The 21,937-nt window shown below is 40.6% G+C and overlaps 1 long non-coding RNA gene across 1 annotated transcript; it reads left to right on the forward strand.

Moving 5' to 3' along the window:
- Positions 1-1,837: 1,837 nt before the first annotated feature.
- Positions 1,838-18,885, forward strand: LOC109730803 (uncharacterized). Its single transcript, XR_002223900.2, has 5 exons — positions 1,838-2,068; positions 4,165-4,311; positions 14,786-14,850; positions 16,252-16,356; positions 18,533-18,885. It is a non-coding gene; the product is annotated as an uncharacterized LOC109730803 (long non-coding RNA).
- The last annotated feature ends 3,052 nt before the right edge of the window (positions 18,886-21,937 follow it).

Here is a 21,937-nt window from a genome sequence, read left to right on the forward strand (position 1 = left end):
GGAATGCCAACAGCCACCAGAAACTGGAGATGCAAAGAACAGATCGTCCCCTATGGCCCCAGAGTGAGGGTAGCCTCCCAAACTATGAGAAAATAAATTTGTCATTAAGCCACCCAGTTTATGGTATTTTTTGTTAACGGGCTTGGGAAATTAATACATGGTCATTTCCTTGCATAGTTTGGAAGAAAGTAGAGGCTCACTTTTTACAATATCAATTCTGATGGTCCAAGTTTGGGTCACAATAATTTCCCATCATGCAGCTCGCACGTCACATCATCAGACATCTGTGCCTATGACATGCACCAACTGACACAAACACACTCAAGTGCAAAGCAAATAGGACAATATTCATTAATCGAAAATTAACACATCAGGAAAGAGGTAGGTGCATTGAAATACAGCAGGATAAGGTAGGGAGCTGTGAGCTATTTAAGGAGGAAGGTCAGGAAAGAACTCTTTGAGGAAGTGATATTAGAACAAAGACTTAAAGGAAGTGAGGGAGTGAGCTGTGCACAGATCTGGTAATAAAGTCATTTCCAGGTAGAGAGAACAGCAAGTGACAAGGCCTCAGCAGGTATCAGTTGTTTTGTTTGAGTAACACCAAGGAGGACAGTGTGGCTAGAGCGGCCCGAGCTGGGCAGAGGTCCTGGAGGTGACAGTCCTATGGACTTTCAGGCATGATAAGGACTCTGGATCTATTCTGAATGTGCTGGGAGGGGAATCAACCTCTGTCCCCTCAGCAGGAGGGTGGCTCGCAGGTAGTTACGTCCCCTGGCCCAGGCTCAGCAATACCTTCCTCCCACCAGTGGAGACAGAAATTACCCACTCCCAGGTCGCAAGATTATACGTCTGCCTCACCTGGACCAGAAGATAGTTTCCCTGGATCCCAACACTTGGATCCCTTCCAAGGTGTCTGAAGAAGCCTGATTATTAAGTGAAACTTCCTTTTCACCTATTGGGGGACTGGGAGCCAGGACCAAAGTGGTAAAGTCAGGCTTTGAATCCCATTAAGGCCTTAAATGCCCTAAATGAATGGACGATGGACTTCAGGAGGGAGTAAGACAGGTCGTTCCTGGAGAACACTGAGCAGGTAATGGCGGTGTGGACACCACGCGAGGCGCGCTGGGGACAGCGCACCGTGCACCCGCCCCGAGAGGCCGCACCGCCTGGGCCCGGGCAGCTGCGCCCTGCGCCCTAAAGCCCCTTCTTTCTCTTGCCCTTACTTTCCCCTCTAAGCCCTCATTTTCCGTTGCCCCTATTTACAAGCCTTCCTGAGGTTGTACTACTGCTGTGTTTTTTTCCTCTCTAACTTTGTAATGGGGCTTCTCTCAGGAGAGTGCCCGAAAACTCCCGCCCTGCCCTGACGGGGCTCCAGGGGCTGTGGCTGTCCGCGGTGTGTCTTTCTCGGGACAACACTTTGTAGGACCCCACTTCACCCGCACGGCCTAGTGCCCAGGTGTCCGGCCTACGACCACGTGTCCCTCTCAGGTAACTTGATACCGGCAGACACCCTTGTGGCTCTTGTCCGCCCTGTGTCCACTTTATTCCTACCCAGGCAGCCACTCTCTAGGAGAGCCCTGCCCAGGTGCCGGGCGGGGCGACACAGAGGAGGCAGCCCCACAAAACACCCCAAATAACAGACGCAGCGCACCAGGCACGGAGCCAGGAGAAGGGGCAGCACACCTCGCCGACAGGGTGTGGGGAGCCATCCAGGACGCAAATATTTGACCCGCAGGTAGGGAGAAAGAGGAACTGGGGGGTCAAGGCCTCCATTGTGGTTGCCCAGGCAGGTTTCCCTGGGCGAGTTCCTATTGGTCGGTTTGAGGCGGGCTGGCGCAGGCGCGGTGCAGCCACCCTGTGACCGAGGGTGTCGATGTGGCATATCCGCACAGACCACGCAGGGCGGGAGGTGGGCCGGTCAGGTGGCTTGTGCCCAGCTGTCCCATAGGCAGGGGCTCACCAGGAGCTGTTGTGCAGAGCAGATATCTAATCTAGATGGACCACCTTGAGCAACGGGGAGGAGGTGGAGAACTGGACATCGTGCCAAGCCTGGCTCAGCCTGCTTCTGGTAGGAGACAGTTCAACTTATGTTCAAAATTGACGCTGAGGCACAGTATAAGAATTCACTACAATTCACCTCTGGAGGCCTTGGCGTCCCTTTTCAAATGCAAGACAGTTGTGGTTGAGTCTCTGACTGTCAGAGACTGTGGTGGAAACGCAGAAGGGGGAATGGTAGGAAAAGACACAGGGAGTGGGCAGTCCTGCCTCCAGGGAGCTGATAGGAGGCAGGGGCCTCCTGGAAAAAGAAATCATCTCCGTTAATTCGAATAACTTGTACCAGATTTCCCTTTAGAAAATGAAATGAAAGTATAGGGATGTGCATTTAAGCAGAGAGGGAGGAATGGGCGAAGGAGACAGTGAGTTCAGGATGAAAAGCAAAGAACGTCCTTTGTACGTGTTGTGTCTTAGGAGAGGCCGTCCATGGCATCACTGGGTGGAGGCTTTGGTGTCTGGGGTGAAGTAGGCTCCAATAGGGGGAGCAAAGTTATCTCCAGCAGTGAGGTTTCCAGCCACAGAGATGTGATCCAAGATGTGCGACTAAGGTATCCTTTTCAAGTGGGACCCTCTCGAGTCGATGTGGGGGCCTTTGGGGTGTAAACCATAAAGCACTCAAACCTGTAGCAAGAGAGCCAGCAGTCAACACAGCTCTGTGCAGCTGCACCCAACAGGGTTTTGTCTTGGGAAGAAGCTCAGGTTCAAGCAGTACCCATATCAAATGAGCAGCAGCCTGGCCTGTGGGGCAGTCTGTGGTTCATGATTCCAGGAGAGTAGTTGCCCTCAATCAGACCTCCAGTCCTTGTGGGATGGGGAAGATATTGAAAATTTATAAAAAATAAGTTAAAGCCTGAGGTGAGACAGAGAACAATAGGGGTTTATTTGTTGGACTGAAATTTGAAAAGGAATTATTTGAAGATATCCTTGTGTCTCTCAGTTAAAGTGCCAATTTGGGGCCTCTCAGGGACATAAATGTTCTTTCAGATGCCTCCTTCAAGAACCCAGCATTGTGGACTTTAGGAAGTGAAATGTGTGTCTGTAACTCTAAAGGGAATAAGGTGTGTTTTGGCAAAGCCTTGTGTTGTGGCCTTAGTATTAAAATATGTGGAAACATGTCATTTTGCGTAATGTTTTGGGTATCTATGAAGCAAGAGATTTTCAGAGTTTTTTGTTTGTTTGTTTGTTTGGGGTCTTTTGTTGGGGGGGGTTTGTTTTTTACCTTGAAGGGACAATTTTTAGATAATGGTTCAAAGGTTGATAATAAATGTGAAAATGGGACTATTTGCTGACCAGGGCATCCAGTGTTAAGATAACTGCCTAAAGTTTGATTAAGTGTGTTGCTTCTTGGGCCCCATCTTTTATTAAGGACATCCAGGCTAAGGGATGAAAAGCAGCAACATCCCACTAAGCTCCATCATGTATGATGAGTAGTAATGCCTTTGCATGGTCTATGAACTCCCACTGCTGTTTGCTTAGTTAATCCCAAGGGGCTTTCCAAATAGTGAAGAGTCTACGGGAGAAATGACCTCCTCCAGCACCCTGGCATCTGGCAAGGGACTGAGGACAGGGGAAGCCACCCCCTCCTGCAGGTGGAATACACCAGAGGGCCCAGGTTTGTCTCCATCCCAAATTAAGGTGGCCTTGGTAGCCGTGCTGAGCTTGGGGGTTGCTGTTGCCATGACCCAAAGCACAATGGCAGTTGGGTATGGGGGTCACAGGTGCAGGGTCAGTGAGAGTCTCTATTTCCAAGAGAGCCCTGTTGGTAGCCACACATTTGTTATTTAAATGGTGTAAAGTGCAAGGCTGAAAGGGGCAATTTCTTGCATCAGAAGCCGTGGGCACCACATGGCTGTCATAAGTGGTCCAGAGACTCCAGGAGGCATGAAAAGAGGCTGCCAAAGCTTCCATAGTGAAGGAAGGTCTGAGGTCACTAACAAGAGTGCCTGATTTAAATTTGTAACTATAATTTATAAATGAGGAATATGTTGGCACTAGGACCCAAAAAGTGCTAAAAGATAATGGATTTATATGTTCTTAATGAATATGTCAACTGATTCTCCTTGGAGGAGGATGCCATCAATGTACTATAATGTCATTCCTGTGTTTCAGGAGCGGGGGATGTCATTAAGATCTTGTCTGCAAAGATTGTGTATGACAAAGCTGTTGAGATGTCCCATGAGTAACCTGGAGAAGATATTCTATCTCATGTCCCTTTAGAGCTGAAGGCAAGCTGCAGCTGAGAGGCTACTGAAATAGGTACTGAGCAGAACATGTGGGCCAAATCTATAAGAGCAAAATATATACCAGATTGATTGAATAGAATCAGTAAGTTTAATAATATAGGGTATTGGGGCTGTAATAGATGGGCCCATAGCACTGAGGTTGTAGTAATTTATCATAAGACAAGCTTTATTTTTCCCAGATTGGAGAACAGAAAAAAATAGGGCTGTCAAAAGTAGAAACAGTGGGGATCATCAGCCCTTTATTAATTAGGTTTTATATATGTGATTTTTAATCTTTGAAGGCCCTATTTTAACTTACACTGGGGCCATATTAACTATCTTAAGGGGGTTCATAGGATTCCATTGTATTAAGCCAATTTGTAAGTGTCAAAAACTAACTTGAATTTTAATTTATTACTCGTTGTGTCAGAGCCTCTATGCCTAATAAAGAGCATATTACAGCAATGAGTACTATGACTACGGGAAATTTAGGAAGGGCTATATTTAAAGTGAGGCATACTCATTTTTCTCTATTTTATATCTAGTTATCTTCTTAAGGTTATAGGGGAAGGGTGTTTAAATTTAGTGGGATCTCCAGGTATAATTATAATTTGAACTCAGTATTGATTAAGCCCATGAAGTTTTGTCAGTTAGTACATTGTAGTGATTGTTAAAAATAGAATCTATGTTGTACAGGCATAAAGCCAATTAGTACCCCTTTTTCTTTTTGTTATATAAATTCTTTGGTGTATAAATTTCAGATTTCCAATTGGATCAAATTATGGGAATTTTTAAAAATTTAGTCATTCCTATATACAAATTTATATTTTATCTATTTATTACATATTTATATTAAAATAGTATATATAAGTGCATATAATTTATTTGATTACCTTCTTCCCCCCTGTATCTAGGGGTTTGTTTTTAAATTAGTGAGTAATCTAAGACTAACATTAGGTTTGTTAGACCTGGCATTTGTTCAGTACTTAAAGTTTAAAGTTCCATTTTTTCGTTGTTTTTTTTCTTGAACTTGTAGCTGCCTAAAGCTGCAGTCTTTTTTCCTTTTTTTTTTTTTCCCCTTGGATTTTTATTTGTTTGGTTGGAGTTTTTTTGTTTGTTTGTCTGTTTTTTTTCTTTTCTTTTCTGCTTTTAGGGGCCTGAAGCCCCAGTTTTAGTTTGTGTCTCTAGGAGGAGGAAGGAAAGGGCGTTGCTTCTCGACACTAGCCTCTATCTGGCATCCTCCCCCTAGATAGTCAGTCTCTCAGTCTCCCCACACCACTGCCCACTTTTTAAGTAACAGCTTTAGAATGGCTCTTTTTAGGCACGTAAAAATTTTTTTCCCTCTTTCTTTGAATGGTTACTTGACAAGCTCCTGGTTGTCCGAGGGGCCCCTGCTGGGAGTGAGGTTCCCATTAGCCAGTTTGTAGATAGCTGCCTCCCTCTTGGAGATTGACCTCATTAGGGTCCGGGGACAAAAAGGACAGAGCAAGGGAAAGCAGCAGCATAGAGGTTGCGGACCACAGTGGCACCCTTGCCAAAGTGCGTCATTATTTCCTTGTAAAGGGGGAGGCATCCGTGTGTCAAGCTGGGAAGTCCAGTGACCTCCCTAGACGCTGCCTCCCCAGCTCAGCAGTGGCCAGAGTGTGGGGCTCCCTCCTGCACTCAAGCACTGGCCCAGCATCTACCTGACGGCCCCCACGGGGACGGGGAGCAGAGGGTACCCCCGTGCCTCTCAGTAACAAGCCCTTCGGCCACCTGGCTAGGCCTTTAGCTTACAGTCAATTTCACTCTGCCCAGCAGTTCCTGTTCCGAGGAGCAGCAGCAGCTGCGGGTGTCAATCGTGGTCGCCTCTCTTGCCTTGTTAAGGCTGGCAGTTGGCGGTCCCTGAAAGCCCCCAGACGTTCTAGGACCCGCCCAACGTAGGGAAGGCAGTTTGGGAGCTCTCAACACAGTGCACACAGCGCAGATGCGCATTGGCCCACGTGGAGCCTTCCCAGATGGGTGGGAGGGACAGTTAGGACGGCAAGGGCAGTCTGGAGGCATTTCCTTTTGCCTGTCGTGGTCACGACTGCACACCCCGCTCATTGGGCCGATTGTTGTGATTTCCGCTGTGATAGTATCTTCCTAATTTGGTCTTGAGGTCTCTTCCTTGAGAGTGACCACAAGCCAAGAAAGCCACTCTCAAGGAGAGCCCCGGGTGGGAATAAGGGGAGTTAGGTTTAGGTGTCAGTCAGATGAGATACAATGAGGAGGTGAAATCAAAACACATGAAACAGAAGAAATTTATTACGTCAGATCCCAGGGAGGTTGGGGTACTGAGGGATGGCGCTGTGCAGCCTGGAGGCAGCAGGAAGCCCACCCAGCGGTGGGAGAGAGGACCGGAGAGAAAGGACTGACTGTGCCTTTATCTGTGGGCACTGTCCCTTAGGCTTTCCCCGGGGGCGCTGTGGATTGACTAAAGACATGAAGGCAGAAACTTATTTACATGACCTGGTTTTGTGTTGCAATGGGTTTTGGGTCAGTGGATGAGGAATAAGTGGTCTTTATCACAAACAACCGCAGGGGTGAGGTTTTGACTCTGCCAAAGATGATAGGTAAAACTGGGTTTCAAACAACTTATGTCAGGCCTAAAATTGGATGCGGAGGCAACAACTATTGTACACAAATTTATGTCAACTGTTCTGCCCTACAGAATAATGAGGTCATCCTAGTCTTTCAGAAAAACATTTTGCCTTACAATTTCCACAGCCTCAGGCAAGTGCTAAATGGCAGTGTTTTTTTCTTCAATGCTTAGTGTCAGCTGGCTCCAAAGAGAGCAGAGGTGGGCACGGTTTCAATTTCTGCTCGTTATGCTACTGGCATTGGGGGAGGCAATGGGCAGGCTCTTCCTATGAATGGAGGTGGATGGTGAGAAAATATTACATAGATTTCACCCTTGGCACTGGCTGCTTTTTCCAAAAGCATTTGGAATCAAATAACCTTTGTCATCATAAAGATTGTACTTCTGAGGGCCATCCCATTACATTAGAAATTCACATTCCTTCTAATAACATGAGTTTGACCATATTTTTTATGAAAAAAAATAGTAACTCAGGACTTATGATACTAAGGAAGCATACATCTTTTCCCTCCTTGGGTTTTACTACAAAGCTTCTTCCCACTGTAGACTATCCACCCTCAAATTGACCTTCCAGATGACAGCAGGTGCAAGAGCAAGCCTAGTAGAGATCAAGCAAGTAAAACCACCTTGCCAACTCAAAGGCTTCTGGAAATAATAAATAGTTTTTTTAAGCCACTAAGCTTTGAGCTTATTAACTTAAATACTTAACAGGAAAAGGGTCTATTTGATTCATTTTTGCTTTCTTTGGTAGACATGTACTAATGACAGTGAAATTCATTATTTTTAGGTAAAAAACATATACAGTAGTCCTCCTCTTCTCCACAGTTTCACTTTTCACAGGTTCATTTACCCACAGTCAACTGTGGTCCAAAAATATTTAATGAAAAGTTCCAGAAGTAATCAATTCATAAATTTTAAATGACTTGCTGTTCCGAGTAGCATGATGAGATTTCACACCATCCTGCTTCGTCATCCTGGAACGTGAATTATCCCTTTTTCCAGGGTATCCACACTGTGGATGCCAGCCACCGATCAGTCACTTTGTAGCCATCTTGGTTATTGGATCAAAAAACATAGTACTCTCTATGTAGAGTTTAGTAGTATCCACAGTTACAGGCATCCACTAGGGGTCTTGGAACATAGCCCCTGAGGTTAAGGGGGACTACCGTGTTACGTGTGTATTTATGTTGCTACCAGCCACCCATGAATGAAACACATAGATGAATGAGACATAGTTTCCACAATGAAAGATATATCATAATGTGAATTTGCTTTTGAGACTAATTGTTAGATAAATAAATTTGTAGTTTGTATAACTAACATGCAACACCTTTTAAGAGTTTTGAGTATAAATAATTATTAAGTGAAAAGTTTGTTAGACATGGGCAGAATTTATGAAATGCATTAAGTATAAGTAGTTAGCAAGTAGAATGTATGTTTAACATAGAGTAAGACTGATGGAAGGATCAAGAGATACCTAACATTGATGAAGCACCTGGGTACTCAATATATATGAGACTGAATATATCAGAGGCACTAAATATATCAGAGGATACACCATACATGAGCACTTAGTATTCATAAAGTCTTAATCTAGCCACCTATTGGCGACCTTCATTCTGGCTTCATATGTCCTCTGCCCAAGAAAGGTAAATAAAACTTGAGGCTGTTCAGTGGGCTGATTGGCTACAGCTGTGCCAGGAGTGCCTGTCTTTGTATCTCTTCAATAAAGCAAATGTGTGTGTTTGGCCCAAGAAACCTTCTATCTATGGGCCCCCTTGCTAGATCCTCAACTCGAATCCTCATAACCACCATCAGCTTCAAAGGATAATTCAGTGCACCCATGCACACGCACATACACAGAGAGGGCGCCAGGAGGCAGCATATGAACATTGCACACCCTAGGACTCAGGTGGCGTGGTCCTTTCACCCCACTTGCACTCAATCCTAAGTATATTTGTTCACCCCATCTCTTTTCCATTGATTTTTTCCCTGTGAGCTTTAAATTGATTTCATAAGCCATGTGATTCAAGCACTTGATCTGTGAGGCTTTCTGTTCTGTGACCTCTGGGGTCGCTTGTCTGTAGTAGACTAGGAGGTTGCCATTGCAACAGGTGATTTCCCACATGACACGTGAAAAGGTGGAAGAACAATGCCACTTCACTGCACAGTAGGCTGAATAGTTCCCAGAACTTCCATTATCTCAAAGCTATTAAGCCTGCATTTCATTCTCTGCTTATCTCCAATTCCCCCACCTCCTCTCTCCCTCTTTGTTCTACCCAATGCTATTTGTTCCTCTGACTGTAGAGAGAGCTGCAGGTAGGAATGTCTCTGGCTGGAGTTGCTCAGCCTACTAGAATGCTTCCAAGGGTCTGATTTCCTCCAGTAGCTGTCTGGAAGAAACTTCTCTTTCACCTACTGATTGGAGGGTTATTTAGCAGCTGGAAGCCAGAACAAAAATGGTGAATAAGGCTTTGAATCTATTTTCCCAATGCCTAAAAGCCTAAAATGAATGGATGATAGGGTTCAGGAGAGCGTGAGAGGAAGAGAGACCTACTTCTGAAATAGCTTAGTTCCAGTGTTTTTCACAAGTTTAGTACCTTTGGTTCTAGTGGCATAGGGTGGAAAAAGAGTGCAACCCTCTACTAGTTTCTATTAATGTCAGAAAAGGTAGCCCAGACCCCTTCTGATGTGACAACTTAAACCATTCTGAAAGGTCTCAGAGGAAAAACTCATCTTCCATCATAACCACTTAGTCAAATTATGTCTACAAATAGGAAAGCTTGTATTAGCACATTTAGTCAACATTCAATAATACTTAACTAGTGCTTACACTGTCAGAAATCAATGAATTAGGTAGGCTTTTGTTGCCTTTCTAGTTGTGCAAAAAATAACTTGAGTGAGAATTATTTGTCTCATTTGGGTTGAAGGTGCAAGACAACAGATGATTCACTACAAAGTTGATGGGTGTCCCCTGCACACTGAATGTCACCCAAGGGCTGGTATTCAACTAGTACCAGATGAACCCAAAGGGCAGAGGTGGGCTGGTCAGCTGCTCTGATGCTGGAGAACAGAGAAGTCACTAAATTGGCAAGTTACATGTGCTGGTCAAGGAAATGGTTATACAAGAGAGTCCTTTGGATATGAGCTGTGACAGAAAACCTGTCCAAGGCACAATAAAGGAATCCTAACAGGGGGATGGACCTGTGTAAGCCCAGAGGCTAATAAAGCAGCCAGAGGAGATATAATGTCCCAGAACAGGGACTGCAGCTGAGGTACTTCCAGTGATGGGTGATCATCAAAATTCCACAGATGGTCCTAGGAGAAAGACAGCTTCAAATACTGCCCCAAGCCCAAGGAAAGACCTTTCTCCTTCCTCTGTTCTTCCTGTCCTCCACACAGCTCTGATCCTGGGGAGTCAGAAATGGAGGCATCCAGAAGAGAGGGGTAGGCAGAAGGCCTACTAGGAAAAAGAGGGAGTAGCCAATCTTTCTCCTTCCCCACTCACTGTTCACAGCTGGGCAGGCCTGAGCTGGGGAAAGATAGCAGCTGAGCCCTGAATGAAATTCAAGGATTGCGTATTTTACTTGTTGACTTGAGATCCTTTTTATTACCAGAATGTGACCAAAGAAGTTTTGGGACTTACTGTAAATTTCTATAAGACGGAAGATGCAAAACTATAAAATTTAAAAGGATAGTGAGAGAAAAATAATAAAGTTAGTTCTGATTAAACTCGCAGATTTTACTTGTTCAACTTATGGTTATATCAGTGGTCAACTTTAACACACTCTTTTAACTTTCTGATTGTGTCCCTGCCCAGCAGAGAAAATGTGTGCTTAAATGTTACTAATCCATATGATTTGGGTTCATTTTCAGTTATTAGCAGGGGTCCACTTGATTCCAATATTGTCAGAGTATGGCCATTTTGGGGAGAGGACAAGTTTCACCTAAGTCAGAAAATTATTTTATAACACAATAGAACTTAAAAAGAGAATCCTCAAGAAATGCAGCTATTTATGTTTAAGGACTTAAATCCAAATTCTCCTTTTCTATCTTAATGACTAATAATGGCGACCATTTAGCCTATGTTTTCTAAATGCTTTAGATATATCATCTAAAGTGTTTCTCACAACAACCCTATGAACTAGTAACTGAGTTATCTTTAATACACACATATTTGAATGTTTGTGAGATACACACATTTTTCTCAATGTATAATATGTTAATTGTGTGTGAATGTGCAGAAATAATCTTCCTAATCCATTCTTGGGCAGCCTGTTTATTTTTCTTTCCTGCTGAATCACCTTGAGAAACCAACTTTTCATAGAAAAAATTTTTTGCACTCAAATATCATTAGTTTGTATAATATTTATTAATATATCCTATTAAAGAAACAAATACAATAGGCTTAGTTTCAGATTATTAGCAAACACAACTGACTCTTGTAATCATACTGCCCTAATAAATGGAGAAATATGTGAGACTACAATCTGAGTGTTTAACATTCCACAGACATCTGTTGGAAGTTTTAACAAAAGAAATGGTGAATGTCAGTTAATCTACAAGTCAATTCAGAGGAATTCATTTAAAAATCTAACATTTTTCTCTTGAAAAATGTTAATTTATTTTTCTTGGCATTTGCCCCATCTGTAAGAGTTTAGCTTCCTGAAACATCCCAGCCGTCCAAAACTTCAATACCGAGTATCTTTGTGGGGGTATTTAATGAGTTTTAATGAGCAAGTCTCATCAGTTAATACACATGCATAACATAACACAAATCATATGTATGTAGCTTGATGGATTATTATAGAGTGAACACACCCATGTTACCAGATGAAAAGAAGAGAATATCACTGAAATTAAGACCCCGTGTACTGCCCATTACTACACCTTCCCTGTTTCCCAGAGATAGACACTATCTTCTTCAGTTTGTCTGATATATTATTAAACCTATATATTGAGTTCTTAATTTCAATTATTGAAATTTTTAAAGAATTCCCTTTTGATTTAATTTAGAGTTCTAGTCTTCTAATGAAATTATCCATAATATCTTGTGATTGGTTGAACTTATTAATCACAGTTATTTTAAATTCTGGGTCAGAAGACTCCAAAATTTAGCGCTTCTACAGGTCAGTTTATATTTTCTGTTTTTTCTCTTGGTATTTAGTCATTTCACCTTCTTTGCTATTATGTCCTGATAATTTTTTTTATTGAATGTTAGATATTGGATATGAAAAATTCTAAATAAAAATGTAAGGTTCTCAGTGGTGCTTTCCTTGCAGCAAACAATTGGAATAGAGATAGATCAAATCAGATTAATCATGGATTGAGCCATTTCAATGCTGAGCTGCAGTCATTGTAAGTAAGGGCTTATCCATTTCCAACTTCTCCTGCTCCCAGTATATAGCATGTTTTAGGTCCCAACTGAGCAGTAAGATCTATCCTTCCTCATAGATTCTGAATCCATTCTTTTTCCCCTCTAGTATCTTAAGACTGGCAGATGTTCCTGTCAACTTTTTAGCTTCTCCGTGTTGCTAGTGAATTGGCAAATGCCTTAAGAGGTAAAGCTGACCGAACGGGGGCTCACATTTATATATTGTGCTTTTCTTCCCTCTTTGATTTTGGACCCCTAAGCCACAGCTGCTTTGGTAGGTATCTGATGCTTTCAAATAGGTATATAAATATCCAGTGTTTCTAGTTGTTCTTGGCAAGAAATGTTGGTCAGCAAAAAAGTGATAGAAGTATTTTTTAAAAACCTGCTGCTGTTTGTGAGATCTCATGATTTTTTTCAAAATACAAGTTTTATAGTTTTTAAAAATAGTTTTTCTACAGTAAATTGTACTTATATTGAACCCTAAGCCATCATTTCATGGTTCTGTCCTCATTGAAGTTAAAAAAAATTCCTATCATTGATAGCAGAAATACTTCAGGAATTTGTTTTTTACGGTAGAGTTGGTTTTTAAATGGCTGACTTCAGAGCACTGGCTGCAAGATGGTTAGGTTTAGGGATCTGGTCAATCTCCCAACAAGCAGGTGGAGCCTAGTCATTTCTTATTCTACCCCATTCTTGATTAGTAGGTTTACTAATGTACTCTCTGGTGTGACCCTTCAGGTACTTTTTACAAGTTATGCTAGAACATTTAAACCAAGCATTAAAAAATGGCCTTGAATGTATCAAGTTCAAAACAAAAACTAGTGCCTCACTTGAAACTAACAAAGTGCCAAGAAATGTCTCACTGATAATTTTCCTGGGCTTTGCTTTTTTCTTTTTCTGTGCTTTTTATCTCTGTCAACCAACTTTCCTTTAATTATTTGTTCCCACCAAAGTGACAGAATTGGGTCGTTCCAAATTCTACGCAGCAGATAAAACTGCTCTTGTGCAAGACAGAGAAGGAAAAGCCTTTGAATCCCAGGTGCTTTCAATAGAACAAAATTAACATTCAAGGCCGCACTTGGCTAGTGTGCCTCTTTCACTGAGCAGAAAAATTAGTGTCTATTTATAGCTCTTTGAACAGTGTCCATTTTGACCAACAAAAAGCCAAAACTGTACTCTTTCCAACTTGACATATTTTCCTTTTAGACTAGTACTCTTTCCTAAATATTAATTGCCAATTAAGGCATATGTGTAAACTCAAATGTCAAATGATATGACAAAATTAATATAGCTCTAAAGTGTAAGCTTAATTGAGTTTGTTTAATTCAGCATACTTGTATTGGTCTTATAACAAGTCACTTTTGAAGAAGGTTTTGAAGGATGCAAAAATGAATTAAAACAATTCTCCATCTCAACAATATAATGAGGCTTAAAGTAATTGCAATAAGACAATGCAGAGTGGGAACAGATTATTTTTGTGTGGTAACATAAATGAAGGATGTAGGAAGTGGAATTTGAGCCAGATCTCAAAGGGTAGATAAGTTTCATCAAACTTATCTTAAAAGTCATTTTTCCACGAAGTAGTTCCAGATGCTTCCCTGATATGGAACTGACCTTATGCCTTATCTTTCCTGCCCCCATCTTCCACCTGTAACTTATTGGTTTGCATCTAAGTGAGCCGTAAGCCCCTTACAGATCTCCAGATCTCCACATGGGGCTAGCCCTATTCCAGCCCAGAGAAAACATTTGTAAGCATTTTTAAATTAACGAATTAGCTAAGTAATTAACTCATGGAGGGATTAAAAACAAAGGAGAGTAAGGATTCTAGTTTCATATTTATTACAGGTTGGGATCCCCAGGAGGCAAGTTCTGATTGCACATTAGAATCACCAAGTGAGATATTTTTTAAAAACATTTTATTATGGAAATTTTCAAACATTTACAAAAGTACACTGAACAGTGTAATGAACCCAATGTACTCACCACCCCACTTCAGCAATTATTAAGGCCTGGCTAACCTTGTTTCATCTCCACCTCCACACAATCCCGCCCCCTCCTCCATATTGTGTTAGTATTTTGAAGCAAACTGGGGAACTTTTTAAAAATACTGGTTTTGGGGGGGAGTGGTTGAAGCTGCCCAGGTGATTCTAATGTGTACCCAGGTTTGGGAATCTGGTGTCGGATAACATGAGCACTAGAGTTGCCCAATTTCGGGGTGAACTCCAGGATTGGTGAATTTCTCTGTCTGGCCAGAGCCTATTTTATGTCTGAGATAATAAGAGAAGTGTCAGGAAAAGGGCCTGCTTTGGGGTGAGGGTAGAGCTGAGATCAGTCTTACCTGTTTGAATTTTACTCTGAAGTTTATTTTTATCATCATTTTGGACTGAGCCATGGCCTCTATGGTTAATTTCCAGATGGGAAAATTGGATAATAAACAATTAAATGGCTAATTATACATGCATATTAAATTAACATTGAAAGTCAAACAATTAAGCAAAGATTCTTCATTTCTAGAAAACCTCTGTGATTTTTTCATGATTTTCACAATGATTTCCAGTAAAGAAATTAATTCACCTAAGGTAAGTAAAAGGGTATAATTTAAGTGGATATAAATGCATAAGTGCTATTGGCTAAAGGGTAACAATGTCAGTAGTGGCTCAAGAATGAGCCACTAACCAAAAGGACAATAATAACTACTAATATAAAAACAGTCCCTCATTCCAAAAAAAAAAAAAAAAATTCCATTTCTTTGCAATTCTTAGTTCACCACTTCTACTTATTAAATTGTATTTAATGGTGACATTTTGTTTTCTCCATTCACAGTTCTCTGACAAAGTCTTTATTATATTCCTTGTACTTTGTTACTTATTTCATTTTAATATGGGTTGTCATATATTGATTCAGTATTTGTTTGAAAAATGCAATCACCACAAATTGGTGAATTAGAGTCAGTTATAGATTGGTGATCTTAAAATTTCAATCCTTTAAAAATTGGAGCCATAATAGATATCAATCTTAAAATGGTGATAGAATAATAAATGTACATTCCACTAAATATTGCTAAATCAACATATTTTTGAGATACTCTTAAATTCAAAATAACCAAAAGAGAATGGTTCCTTTACATTTGTATCTATATGTAACCTCCCTTCAAAAAATATTGCAACCCGCCCCCCAAACAAAACCCTGAAAAAATGCATTTCTCAAATCTAGTTTTGTTTTAGAATATAAATCAACAGATGTTTGTTGAACATGTATTATGTACAAATTTAAATTAAGTTTTCTGATTTCAGTGTTTTTGAAAGCCATTCCAATTTCTTACGAGTTTTGCATGACTGATTAGGTGTTTGAGTAATATTATGGCTTTGGCATCTTGTCAAATTCAAGAAAAAAGAATTTAATTGTCATATTGTTACTCATATTTTCAGACAGCAAGGAAATAAAGGCAATGCAACGTGATGAACAAAAAGATAGATTGCTTACACCCTGCAGCTGTGGCTTTAGCCTTACGTAAAGCTTTTCTTCTTTTACTTTTAATCAGTAGGGTGTTCTCAGAAATGTAAAATGTCCTTTAAAATGGCATATTTTTCAGCCTAAACGTCATTTCATAATCCATGCTCCAAGTGTTTAGAAACCTTTAGATGAAAGTAGTGTGATGACAGATATTTCATCAGGGTATGAAGCATTTTGGTGCAAATGGTTTTAGATCCAAGAAAACCATTTGTGGGTTGAGGGAGGTGGAAGCTGCAGAGCGGCAGATGCACTACCTTTATCTCCTTTTTCAAAGCTCAAAGCAGATGAAAATATCAGTAAAAACTTATACACCTTTAGCATCAGATAGTAATTGGGGAAAAGAATGGCTTGAAATAAGATGGCTTGAAAAGAATGGCTTGAAATAAGAATCAGCAATCTTTTTGTCACTGTGAACTGTGGAGTAGAATTCTGTATAAAAGAAGACTGTCTTGGATCACATCTTACAGGTTTAGCCCATGAAGTATTAGAAGAAATAAGATTGTGTGGGTGCACAGGTGGCTTCACTGGGAAGCTAATGAAGTGTAAGCTACAACAGGGTTCCCCAACCTATGGTGAGTTGTACAATTATTTTGTATGTTACAATGTAATAATAGAAATAAAGATAATAGAATAATAGAATAAATATAAATAAATAAAAATAATAGATATATTATTAAAAAAATAAATATAAATAAATAAAAATAATAGAAATAAAGTGGACAAGAAATATAATGCTCTTGAATCATTCCCAAACCATCCCCCCTTCCCCCAATCCACGGAAAAATTGTCTTCCATGAAAACAGTCCCTGGTGCTAAAAAGGTTAGGGACTGCTGAGTTATGGCACCCCTCACTTCTGCGAGGCCTTTCCAAGGTCTTGGGAAGGTTCCAGCAATGTACTGAATTGGTTGTATATTTTATGTTACAAATGTTATTTTGTAACATTTGAAAAATTAGCTATTAACTATAGTCGCTTAAGGCCTCTATTTCCACTCTGACATCCCTCTATTGCTCCCACGTGATCACCAGAATTTTAAGAATCCAGCTAATGAGAAGTCGAGATGGGCTTCCATTTGCTTAAGAATAAGTGGGGTATGTGTATGTGCTTCTCAATCATTTTCAGTAATAGTCACATTACTACTAGCTGTCCTGGGGAGAGAATGGCTCCCAGGAATACTCCTGCCCACTCTGCTGGCTAATTGACAAAGAGACATGAAGATTCAGGCTGGAGATTGTAATCCCATTATGAGTGTAATCCCATTATAATCCCTATGACTCCCAGCCCCAGGAAGACTTTTCTATTTTTGCTACAAAAATGATATTACAAAATCATTATCTTAGGAAGAGGTTATCAAAGAAAATGCAGCCAAGAAAATGTAGGAAAATACATTTAGAAGTGTGTCAGGCAGTTAATGAAGATTTATATATTTTTCTTCATTTTGTTATATCTGTGCTGTTTGTTTTTTAAAATTAATGTTTTATGGTAGTTTCTTTTCTAAAATGCTAAAGAAAAAAAATCCTTTTAAAAATTCACTTTTGCCCTTGTTTCTGAATTTGTAATTTTTCATTTATTTTTTTAAAGAGAGCTTCCCAAATTATATAGACTTTGGGTCTGATAGACCTGAATTCAGCTTCCACAGGCAGCCTGGAGAGGATTGTAAACAAGTTCCAGCGTAGCCTTCAGGTCACTGTGGGAGACCATTATTGGTGCACTGTCTTTCAGTGATTTCTTATGGCCAATAGGATCTGAACTTCTGTGTCCTCCACCTAGTGACATGGGTGAGATTTCCCCAGTGAATGTGTTCTTTCAGGAACAGGTCCCTAGTGTTTGCGCTCTGCTCTATCCCAGGCAACATTAGTCCCTTCTCCTAACTCCTTACCCCACAGCTGAGATCAGAGCACAATCTCTACAGGAACTTACCGAAGGTTCTAGGAGCTCTGTCTGGATGGATAAACTAGGGAGCTGAATACAAAAGAGACCAGGTGAGTTGCTCTTGAAGCTCACAAATTCAGATCCAGCCCATTCCCAGCCAGCTTCTACCCGCTGAACCCCCATCCTCTTACCACTGAACTTTAGGGCATACCTGCAGATTTTGTTTACAGAAATGAATCCCTTCATTCAACTTGTACTGATTGAGAGCCTTCCATAATAAAAATAAATATTTGTTGAGTTGTACACTGTATGTCATAAATTATGCTTTAGTGTTTTATATGCTTTTATGAATTTAATTCTCCTAGTCACATTATGATGTTTATATTATTATTTCTCCATCTTCTAAAGGGATTCTGAAAGTTAGAAATTTGCCTGAATTCTACACAGAAAGTATCCTGAGGAAATAGGATTAAAACCCATGCAGTCTCACCCTAGATTCTACATTCCTAAACACTGAACGTGTGCCCGTCACTGTGCTAGGAGCAGGTCAGGTGGGCAACAATGATGACCAAAAGAGTCGTCATCTCTGTCCTCCTGACTGACACATGCCTTAAAATAATGATTGACAATGATCTCCAGCCACAGGGGGGTGCTTACAACCTTATTCCCACCCTAAAACCTGCAACTCAGTCCTCCTTGATCTTTTTGTGATTGGGCCTTTGTTACTATTTTCACATCTGTTCAAATTTAACTTCCTCAGACAGGCCACTCCAGATCATCCAATAACTTAAGCTCCTAAATTATTCATAGACACATTTAACACTGTGTGGCATTTTTCTTGTTTCTTGTAAACAATCTGGTATTATTTTCTCCACAGAGCTTATTCGAGAGAGAGAGAGAGAGAGAGAGAGAGAGAGAGTGTGTGTGTGTGTGTGTGTGTGTGTGTGTGTGTGTAAGGAAGCCAGGAAGAAGGACAAAAATAAAAGAATGCAAGAAGAAGGAAGAGAGAAAGGAAGAAGAAGAGAGGTGTGAACCAGTGTGATCAAGAAGGAAGGAAAGACAGGAGGAAGGGCATGCTGGGTGATCCCAAGAGCACATGTTTTGAATGCCTTTGACCTTGACTGTAGTAATTTCCTGTGGTTGTTGTAACCAATTACCACAAACTTGGTGGCCTAATATAACAAATTTATTCTCTCACTGTTCTGGAGTTCAGAAGTCCAAAATAAAGGTGTTGGCAGGACCCCCTCCAGAGACTCTAGAGAAACTTCTACACCCTGCCTGCTTGAGCTACCATCTGACCTTTCCTTTCCCCTCTTACCAAAACAGCTCAAAAGAGTAGTATAAACTCCACCTACATTTGCATCTCCCATTCACTGCACACTTTATGGTGATTTGGCTTCTTTTTTTTATCAGTTTGCTGGAACTACTTTAGCTAAGGTCACAAATATCTCCTAATTATCAAATTCAGTGGATATTTTTCAGTTATTTAGTGCTGGATTTGTATACTATTTTGGTGATATTAATTACTTCCTCTTTTAAAATTCTCTATTGACTTTCACTACATTTCATTTTCTTGGTTCTTTTCTCTTTCTAATATTTAGTTTTTTCATTGTTTTCTCTTTGGACTTATCTTCCTCTGCCAACCCTTATAAAAAAGTGTATTTCCATCTTTGGAAATACGAAGTGATTCCATCTTTGTCCATTGCTTTTATTCTACACAGTAGTTATAATGGGACAATCTTAGTTACTCTTGTGATTTCAAATAGCACCAGTGTGCTAATGACTTCCAAACATTTAATCATAATGAAGACTCTTCTGTTGAACTTCTGGATACACATGTAACTACTCACCCATCTCACACTCTTACCATAAACTAATCAAGTCCCAAAATGAAGTGATCAACCTTGTCCATAAACCTTCCTATATACTCTCTCTCTTGGTGCCACTATCACTCATAAAGTCATCCCAACTAGAATTTGGTGACTCAGCCCATCTTTGGTTCTTCCATCATCCTTATATCTAATCACTCACAAGCCCAGCCTGTCTTACCAAGCTGCATCCCTGCCTCCAAACCCACTGTCCCCTGTTAGTACAGACGCTCATCATCTCTCCGAACTGGTCACTCTGCCTTCCATGTCAATCCACTATGCAGGTGCCAGATTAACACATCTCAAAGAAATATGGCATCATCACTCTTAACCTAAGATCAGAGTTCTTTTCTCTCTCACCTCTCCAACCACATTTTCCATTTTTTGCCTCTGGAACATGTAAATTACCATAGTTATACACCTTGAGACGGTCAATGCCCCTGTGACTTCTTCATGTGGTTCCCTCTCGCTAGGACAGGCATCACCTGACTTGTAACCTGATTCACTTTTAACCCCACTTTATGTATAAGCACCAAATCATTTCTGGAAAGAATTCCTTAGACTTCCAAACTGCTTTGAATATCTCCCTCCATTTGTATATTTCTTTGTATAGATCTCTATCACTGCTTCCCCTTGTCGTGTTGTAATTGCCAGTTTACCTGCCTGATTCTTGTAGCAGACGGAGTTCCATAAGGATGGGAACTGCATCTGTTTCACATGTGTGTTCGTTACCTGGCGCATTGCTGAAGAATGATGGGAACCTTGTATTCTATACCAAGCTGAGGAGGGAGCTCTCTCTTGGGGGGAAACAAAGAATTTTGGTACCCTTCAAATAACACCACACAATCTAATTTTCAGTCCTTCCTGCTAAGAACAGATAATGCAAAATTCAGTTACATTTTAGGTTATCTCAATGGCAAAGTATGGAAATGAAAACACCATGATAAACTTCTGCTTTGTAATGAACGTCCTTTTTCTTTGGGCAGCATGGAAAACAGAACACTTGGCCACCTCAGAATCATGCTATGTTGCTGCTTTTGGAAATGCTGTTCTTGTTTAACAGAGAAGCTTCATTACCAGAACCCTCGGTTTTGCAAGGTCACCCACGGGCCAAGGGACAGATTCAAAGCTTCATTCACAGGAGGGTGGCCTGTCTTATATCTGCAGGTTTGGGGGATTCGGGATTATACAGACACTAGAGTTTGTTTTGATACTGTTTTAATATTCTGAAGGAATCAAAAATGAAATCTTACAAAGTATTTATGTATTAGGTATTCTGAGTAAATATACTAAAATATTCTGTCCTGTAATTTTTTTAAAGAACAAAAAAGAGTGTTGGGAAGATGAAATGGCCCTATCCTAGTATATACTTCATTGTGAATATTCATAGACATGAAAATATTAGCCTATACAAGGAATCCGAAACAGAGGACTCAGAACTTTTCTTTTGGCCAGCACAGAAGGTTGATTTTACTTTTTAAAAGTTGTGAAGTATAGTATAAAAGTCATAAATATGCATAAAATTAATATGTAATTTAACAAATAATTATAAATTAAAAACCCCTGAAACTAATTCTTGAGTCAAGAAATAGAACATCTGCACCTATTATGGGCTAACTGTATCCTCCCAAAATTCTTACATTAAAGCCCTAACCCCCAGTAACTGAGAATGTGACAGTTTGGAAACAGGGCCTTTAAGGATGTAATTAAGGTTCTATGAAGTCATTAGGCTGGGCCCTAATCCAATATAACAGGTATCCTTTATAAGAAGAGGAAATCTGGACACAGAGAGAAAGACATGAGACATGCACACACCCAGAGGAAAGACAACATGTGAAGATAGCAAGAAGGCAGCCAACTAAAGCCAAGGAGAAAGGCTTCAAAAGAAATTGAACCTGCCGACACCTTGATCTTAGACTTCTATCCTCCAGAACTGTGAGAAAATAAATTTCTGTTGTTTAAGTCCCCCAGTCTGTGACATTTTGTTATGGCATCCCAGAAATACCCTTAGGTCCCTGCCTGATGACACAGCCCCCATCTTCATCTCACACGTAGTTAGTTACCTGCTGGTTTTACTATTGTTGGTAAACATGATGTTACTTTCCACTGCAGTTTTATCACCTATACTTTCATCCAAAAAAATTATAGCTTGGCTTTGCTAGTTTTGCAGCTTCTTTATTAATTTGAATTTGAATAGCTTTAGGCAAAGCATCCATTCTCTCATTCACAATAGCCAAGAATCTTCTATTGTCTGCACCTGACTAGTCCTTGAGCATGTGTGTTCCCTATTCCTTGGTCTCTTGCCCAGCCTTCTGGAATGTACCTCCCTTAATGGCCAATTATCATCTCAAGAATGATGGAGTCAATGATTCTAACAATCACACTCTTTCACTCCCACCTGTTACAGGTGCTAA

Source organism: Microcebus murinus, chromosome 5, assembly GCF_040939455.1.
Source record: "Microcebus murinus isolate Inina chromosome 5, M.murinus_Inina_mat1.0, whole genome shotgun sequence".
NCBI lineage: Eukaryota > Metazoa > Chordata > Mammalia > Primates > Cheirogaleidae > Microcebus > Microcebus murinus.